At 53.7% G+C, this 6,851-nt stretch overlaps 1 long non-coding RNA gene across 1 annotated transcript in view; it reads left to right on the forward strand.

Annotated features, from left to right (window-relative positions):
• LOC106725179 overlaps positions 1 to 5,088 on the forward strand; it is a 10,976-nt gene extending 5,888 nt beyond the window's left edge. Inside the window, exons 2-3 of the long non-coding RNA XR_001361049.1 lie at positions 2,940 to 3,038; positions 4,519 to 5,088. This is a non-coding gene — a long non-coding RNA (uncharacterized LOC106725179). The remainder of the gene's footprint in view (positions 1 to 2,939; positions 3,039 to 4,518) is intronic.
• Positions 5,089 to 6,851: the final 1,763 nt, after the last annotated feature.

The following is a 6,851-nucleotide window of genomic DNA, read 5'->3' on the forward strand; positions in this document are numbered from 1 at the left end:
TTTTATTATTAATTTCAGAGAGGAAGGGAGAGGGAGAGAGAGATAGAAACATCAATGATGAGAGAGAAGCACTGATCAGCTGCCTCCTGCACGCCCCACACTGGGGATCAAGCCCACAACCCGGGCATGTGCCCTTACTGGGAATCAAACCATGACCTTCTGGTTCATAGGCCGATGCTCACCCACTGAGCCACGCCGGCCGGGCTGAATGCCATTCGTCATGGTGAAGAAACCCCATTCATGGGACACAGTGTCTTTGTGGCACAGATTTTAATGAAGAGTTAGTTACTGGCAAAGACGGGCCTTTCAAACTCAGCAATGCCAACAACGGGCAGCCACCAATTTGCTCTCTGATTCTATGAGTTTGTTTCTGTTTTGTTTGTTCATTTATTTTATTTTTTTTGGATTGCATACAGAAATGAAATCATATGGATTTTGTCTTCAAAGAGAAGTATTTTAAAAATATATGTATTTTTATTGTTGATAGTATTACAGATATCTCCCATCCCCCTCCTTTACCTCCCTCCTCCCAGCCCCTACACACACACCCCAGGTCTTCACTACCCTATTGCCCATGTCCATGGGCTATGCATGTAAGTATATAAGTTCTCTGGTTTATCTCTTCTCACATCCTCAACCCCGCATCAAGGTATGTCAGTCTGTTCCATGCCGCCATGCTTTGGGTCTTATTTGGTTGGTTAATTCATTTTGTTCCTTACATGCCACAAATAAATGAGATCGTGTGGTATTTGTTTTTCTCTGACTGGCTTATTTCACTTAGCATAGTACTCTCTGGGTTCATACATACCGTCCCAAAGGGTAAGAAATCCCTCTCGTTTACAGCTGCATAGATTCCATAGTATAAATGTCCCATAGCTTTTTTATCCACTCATCTGCTGATGAGCACTTGGGCTGTTTCCAAATCTTAGCTGGTGTAAATAACACTGCTATGAACGTAGGGTAGCATATATTCTTTCCAATTGGTGTTTTGGGGTTTTTAGGATATATCCTCAGAAGTGGGATCACTGGGTCAAACGGAAGTTCTATTTTTAATTCTTTGAGGAAACTCCATACTGTTTTCCATTCCCACCAGCAGGGAACTAGTGTTCCCTTTTCTCCACATCCTCCCAGCACTTGCTGTTTGTTGATTTGTTGATGATGGCCTTTCTGACAGGTGTGAGATGGTATCTCATTGTGGTTTTAATTTGCATCTTTCTGAAGACTAGTGACATTGAGCCTCTTTCGTATGTCTCTTGGCCATTTGTATGTCCTCTTTGGAGAAGTGTCTATTCAGATCCTTTGCCCATTTTTAAATTGTTTGTCTTCCTTTTGTCGAGTTGTATGAGTGTGGCGAGGCGGCAAGGCCATGGCATACTCAGCCCCACGTTGGGCGCCATACGTGCGGAGCCAACTCAGCCAGGTTCAGTGAGCCTGAGAGGGGGCGGTGAAGGATTGAGAAAAGACAGAAAAGAGAAAAAAGCTGGGTCTGGGCGGGATGCTGTCCTCTCTGATGGAGAGCTAGCAACAGTGCCACAGCCTTCAAGCCATCTCTTTATTTTATAGCCAGATTCCACGAGGCAAAGTAAGTGCGTGGTTACAACGTTCTTAGGGGTTTCGAATCTACTCAGTTATATGCACCTGATCAAGCTTTGTTTACTTGCTGCACCTCCCGCAGCCCATATCACTCAGCCACGTGGGACCACAGATTCGGACCATAGGTTCAAACTTACAATTATAGCCTTTGGCTTTGCCCGCCAAGCTGGGACTGTGCCCTCTCATTAGTCTGAGGCTTGAACCTGTCCAAACACTGTAGCCACTCTCCACATATGAGTACTTTATATGTTTTGGAGATTAACCCCTTATCAGATGCAGCATTGGCAAATATGTTCTCCCATGCAGTGCAAAGACAAACATTAAAACAAGAGATGTACCTGGTTCCTATCACTTAGGAAATTTCCAGGGTTTTAGGAGCTCTGTGCCAGGAACCAAGGTAGAGACCAACATATGTATTTTCTATTATCTCACAAATTGTCTATTAACGGCAGACAGGACGGACAGATTAATCACTAAGATAATTTTTTGAAAACTTCCGAGCCAAGAGTTTCAATCTCCTTTTCTTCATGACATCTGTTAGTCAGCTGCCATCCTGAACCGATTTGAGTTCCATCAACTCTCTTTGCTAGCGAGGCGGTCGTTGAGGGAGAGGAGGATGGGAGTTGGCGGGGCATGAAAAATTCATGGCTGGGGGACGCAAGGCCCTGCAAAGGAAGGATTAATTGTCATGGCCTGTAGAATTTGATATGTTAATAACCGGTCTCGTTCAAAAGAGCTTAGTTGAACACTTACTGAAAGAGCTTAGAGGCAACACTTACTTCAAAACTTTGGGGGTGGGGAAGTGAGAGTGAACTGTAGCTGTGTGTTGAGATCAGGGTGAATAAATGCATCAGGAGAGGCTGGACTGCAGTTTTCCCAAAGGGTGGACAGGTGGGGAAGAAATCAAGTGACAGGGGCCTGGAGTCCTCATCCCATTTGCCTCTCTCCTAAATGAAGCTCACTGTTGAGAAAGAGGGTCAAGAAAATCAGATCTCAGCCAGTATGCCACGCACTGTGCCAGGTGCTGGGGCTTCGAAGCGAAATTCAGCTAAGTCCTCGTGCTAGAGAAGCCTCGGTTTTTCCTGAAATGGAATGTGGTGGTTGGGGTGGGGTGGGCATGGAGCCCTCCCATCTCTTGGCGCCTTGGGAAAATGACCGCTGGGATCCAGAGGCCCCCCCACCCCCCTTGCTGGAGGAAGTCATTCCACTCTGTAGAGGTTGGTAAGCTAAGAGTCATCATGGCAACAGATTAAAGGAAGTTGGGGCTGGGTGTGTGGGCCCAGCTGTGCGCACACTGTCCCCTCCTCTGCCTGACTTCTAACCCGATGACTCCTTGCTTATTGCAGAGACAATTTTCCAGGAAATGGGATTTGGCTGCCGAAGAAGGAGCAGAAGAAAGGGAGCTGCCGGGAAGGGGGCAGACAGTAGAGGTCCTACAGATTCAGGTAGAAAAATGAGCTAAAAGCATAACACTTTTTGGACCCTCATCGCATCCTGGCGTTACCACTGTCTCAGCTGATTCTCACGATAACGCCGTGTGGCTGGCAGTCCTCATGCCCCATAACAGAGGGGCGGAAACCGAGGCTCGATGGGCTGCATCAACTGCCCACGGAGACAGCAGAGTTGAGGTGAGAACCCAGGTGCGTCTGATTCCCGTGCCTGTGCTCTCCATGCCGAGCGGCAGGGTCCTGAGCCGCAGTGGCCGGGGACCAGGGGGGTGCGGAGGGGGTGACTGGGATGCAGATGCCCAGTGCAGCTCCAGACCTGCTGAGTGAGCCCTGGGGGTGGCACCTGGGAATCAGAACATGAAGGCACCTTGGAGTGCCTGGTCGGAGTGAGGCCCAGAGAGGGGAAGTGAGCTGCCCAGGCCCCAGGGCTGAGAGGACCAGGAGGTGAGGAGAGGGTGTGCACAGGCCACCAGACAGGACGCGAGGGCCAGCCACTGCAAGCTGCCCTTCATGTGTGATGGCAGGCTCCATGGAACCTGTGCTCCGGGGAAGAAAAGGAGAGAGGGAGACAGAGCTTTAACCAGGGCTTATTCTATTTCTTCCCAGCATGTTTGCCTGCAAGGCCAACCCACTTCCCAGCCCGGTCACCAGGGTAACCATCACCCCCACCCCGACAGGCAAGTGTGCCCAGCTCCTTGCACCCGCGGCCTCGGGGACCCAGCCCTATAATCAGCCTCCCGCTGCCTCTGCACAGGCAGGAGACAGGCAGATCCTCCCCCTCACTGGGCCCCTTGACCCCCCACGGTTCTGCAGACACCCCCTCCCCACGCGCACACACGTGCTTGCTTCCCTCGCCCACTGCCTCCCAGGAGACAAAGGTACAATCTGCTATATCAGCACCCCTGGGGGTGGAATCTGCCCTCGAGGTGGGGCACAGGCCGACACACAGCCCCCACAGGAGAAAAGAACCCCCGCCCGGAGGAGGGGCCTGGCAGTGAAGTCCTTTGTTCCTCCAGAGGCACTGAGGGGGCGGCTGGAGTTGAGGAAGTTTGCAAAGTGACATCAGAAGAGGGGCTGAGGCTGCCAGCCCAAGGACCCCCGGAAGGCGGCGCCCCCTCAGCACAGGCCAGGAGGCTGGGTGCCCTCCTCCCGGCCCCACCAGAACAGTTACACCAGGCCAGGCTGCGGGCCACGGAGTCCCCGTCAGGACTTCAGAAAAGCAATCCCATCCAGCAGGGCAGGCCCCGTGCTGGGCTGAGCTCCTTCCCCAGCGCTGGAGCCCATCGCTTCCCGCCTGCTCTCTCCTGACCCCAGTCCAGACACTGTGGCCTCTCCTTCCTCACCTAGGGCTGCTCTCGCCCCCACCGCCCCCTCCTCAGTCCTGGACACAGTCTAGGCTGTCAGATGCTCTGGGTCCCACCTGTCTCCCAGGCTCTGAGCCACTGACTTGCTCACCCTCCTCTCTCTGTCCCTGCAGCCTTCCTCCCCAGGGGCTGGATCTGGCTTCTCCGGAGACCAAGTGCAGGCGGTTAACTCCCCAAGGGGCCAACTTTGACCCTGGCTGGAGGAGCCTTCCCAGCCCCCTTCCCACAGAGGGGAGTTCTGCCTGGCGTCTGCGCAGCCTGCCTGCTGTCTGGAGGCGTCCTGGGCACCGGGCTGGGCCTCTGTGTGAATGGGGGGGAGGGACGGATGGCATGGCAGCCGGTGCCTGTGCTGGTGCGTGTGGATTTGCTGCCCATCCTGCCCGCCGGCCTGCTCTCTGGCTGCCTGGGTCACACCTGGAAGGAGGGGTTAGCACTGAAGCTTTGCCCCAGATTGTTTTCTAGAGCATCTGGGCCGAGTCAGCATCTGGAATCCAATAGAGCAGAATTCCGCTCCCACGTTACCTCGCCGGATTCCCTCGTTTGACAGAGCAGCTGAGGCCCAAAGAGATTTAGTGGTTCCCCAAGTTTACAGCTAGTTAGTGGGGAAGCTATGCCTATTCATTACTTTAACGAATAATTAACGAGCACCTACCGTGTGTGTACAGGCATTATTTTAGTCATTGGAAATACATCTGTTATCTCATTTAGTTCTTACAACAAGACTTTGTGCTAGGTAAGTACGGCTTTTATTCCTCAGAGATGAGTGAAGGGAGGGACAGAGTGGTGCGTACCTTCCTTGCCCACAGTAGGAAGTAGCAGAACCAGGATTCAAACTCAGGTAGTTAGGCGCCGACGTCCATGTGCTCAGTAACCACGCTCTTGTTGAACGAGCCCATGAAGTGAATACATTTAGCTTTCCTCAGCTGTGTGCTGCAGCCCGTGTCACACCACCTCTCAGAGCGCAGGTCCTTTACCTGTCAGCTTGGATGGCCGCGCATGTCTGCCACGCGTCACAGGGCTGCTCCTAGGGCACAGCGAGCCAAGTCCCAAGAAAGCAGTTCAGATAAGGAACACAGGCGCCAGCAGCTGTTCCACTGCGTGTTCCTGGCAGAGTCAGGACTGGGACTCGGGTTTCCTGGCAGCCAGGCGAGGGTGGGCTATAGGCGAGGTGGGCTATAGGCGAGGGTGGGCTATAGGCGAGGGTGGGCTATAGGCGAGGTGGGCTATAGGCGAGGTGGGCTATAGGCGAGGGTGGGCTATAGGCGAGGTGGGCTATAGGCGAGGGTGGGCTATAGGCGAGGTGGGCTATAGGCGAGGGTGGGCTATAGGCGAGGTGGGCTATAGGCGAGGGTGGGCTATAGGCGAGGTGGGCTATAGGCGAGGGTGGGCTATAGGCGAGGTGGGCTATAGGCGAGGGTGGGCTATAGGCGAGGTGGGCTATAGGCGAGGGTGGGCTATAGGCGAGGTGGGCTATAGGCGAGGGTGGGCTATAGGCGAGGTGGGCTATAGGCGAGGGTGGGCTATAGGCGAGGTGGGCTATAGGCGAGGGTGGGCTATAGGCGAGGTGGGCTATAGGCGAGGGTGGGCTATAGGCGAGGTGGGCTATAGGCGAGGGTGGGCTATAGGCGAGGTGGGCTATAGGCGAGGGTGGGCTATAGGCGAGGTGGGCTATAGGCGAGGGTGGGCTATAGGCGAGGTGGGCTATAGGCGAGGGTGGGCTATAGGCGAGGTGGGCTATAGGCGAGGGTGGGCTATAGGCGAGGTGGGCTATAGGCGAGGGTGGGCTATAGGCGAGGTGGGCTATAGGCGAGGGTGGGCTATAGGCGAGGTGGGCTATAGGCGAGGGTGGGCTATAGGCGAGGTGGGCTATAGGCGAGGGTGGGCTATAGGCGAGGTGGGCTATAGGCGAGGGTGGGCTATAGGCGAGGTGGGCTATAGGCGAGGGTGGGCTGGCGCCCCACCGAGACCCAGCTTTCATTCTCTTGTTTGTCTTTTCTCAATCCTTTCACCCCCCCACTCAGGGTCACTGAACCAGGCTGAGCTGGCATGGCACATAAGGCGCCCTAGGGCTGAGTATGCCATGGCCGTGCCGGCTCCCCACAGACGGTAGCAGTCACAGATTCCAGCCATCAGTGGAACATTCTCCTTCATCCGCCTGCTGCCCTGGAACAGCCAACATGAAAGCTACGTCTTGGTGATTCAATCACTCATCATTAAGAATGCCATCGGACCTCAGATGATGCTGTTACAAAATCCAAATATGAGAAAATACTTCTTAGCTGAAACAGGGTGAAGTCTGCAAATATTATTCAGTACCAGTTACAAATCAAGGGGGAAAGGAGGAGAATTTCAGAAATGGACAGAAAAGGGAGGCTGCAAGGTGTTTGCTAAGGACCCCGCCCCCTTTGCCTCTTCTCTGATCTCATCAGGATATACCACTTTCTGC

This window comes from Myotis brandtii, unplaced genomic scaffold, assembly GCF_000412655.1.
Source record: "Myotis brandtii unplaced genomic scaffold, ASM41265v1 scaffold1013, whole genome shotgun sequence".
NCBI lineage: Eukaryota > Metazoa > Chordata > Mammalia > Chiroptera > Vespertilionidae > Myotis > Myotis brandtii.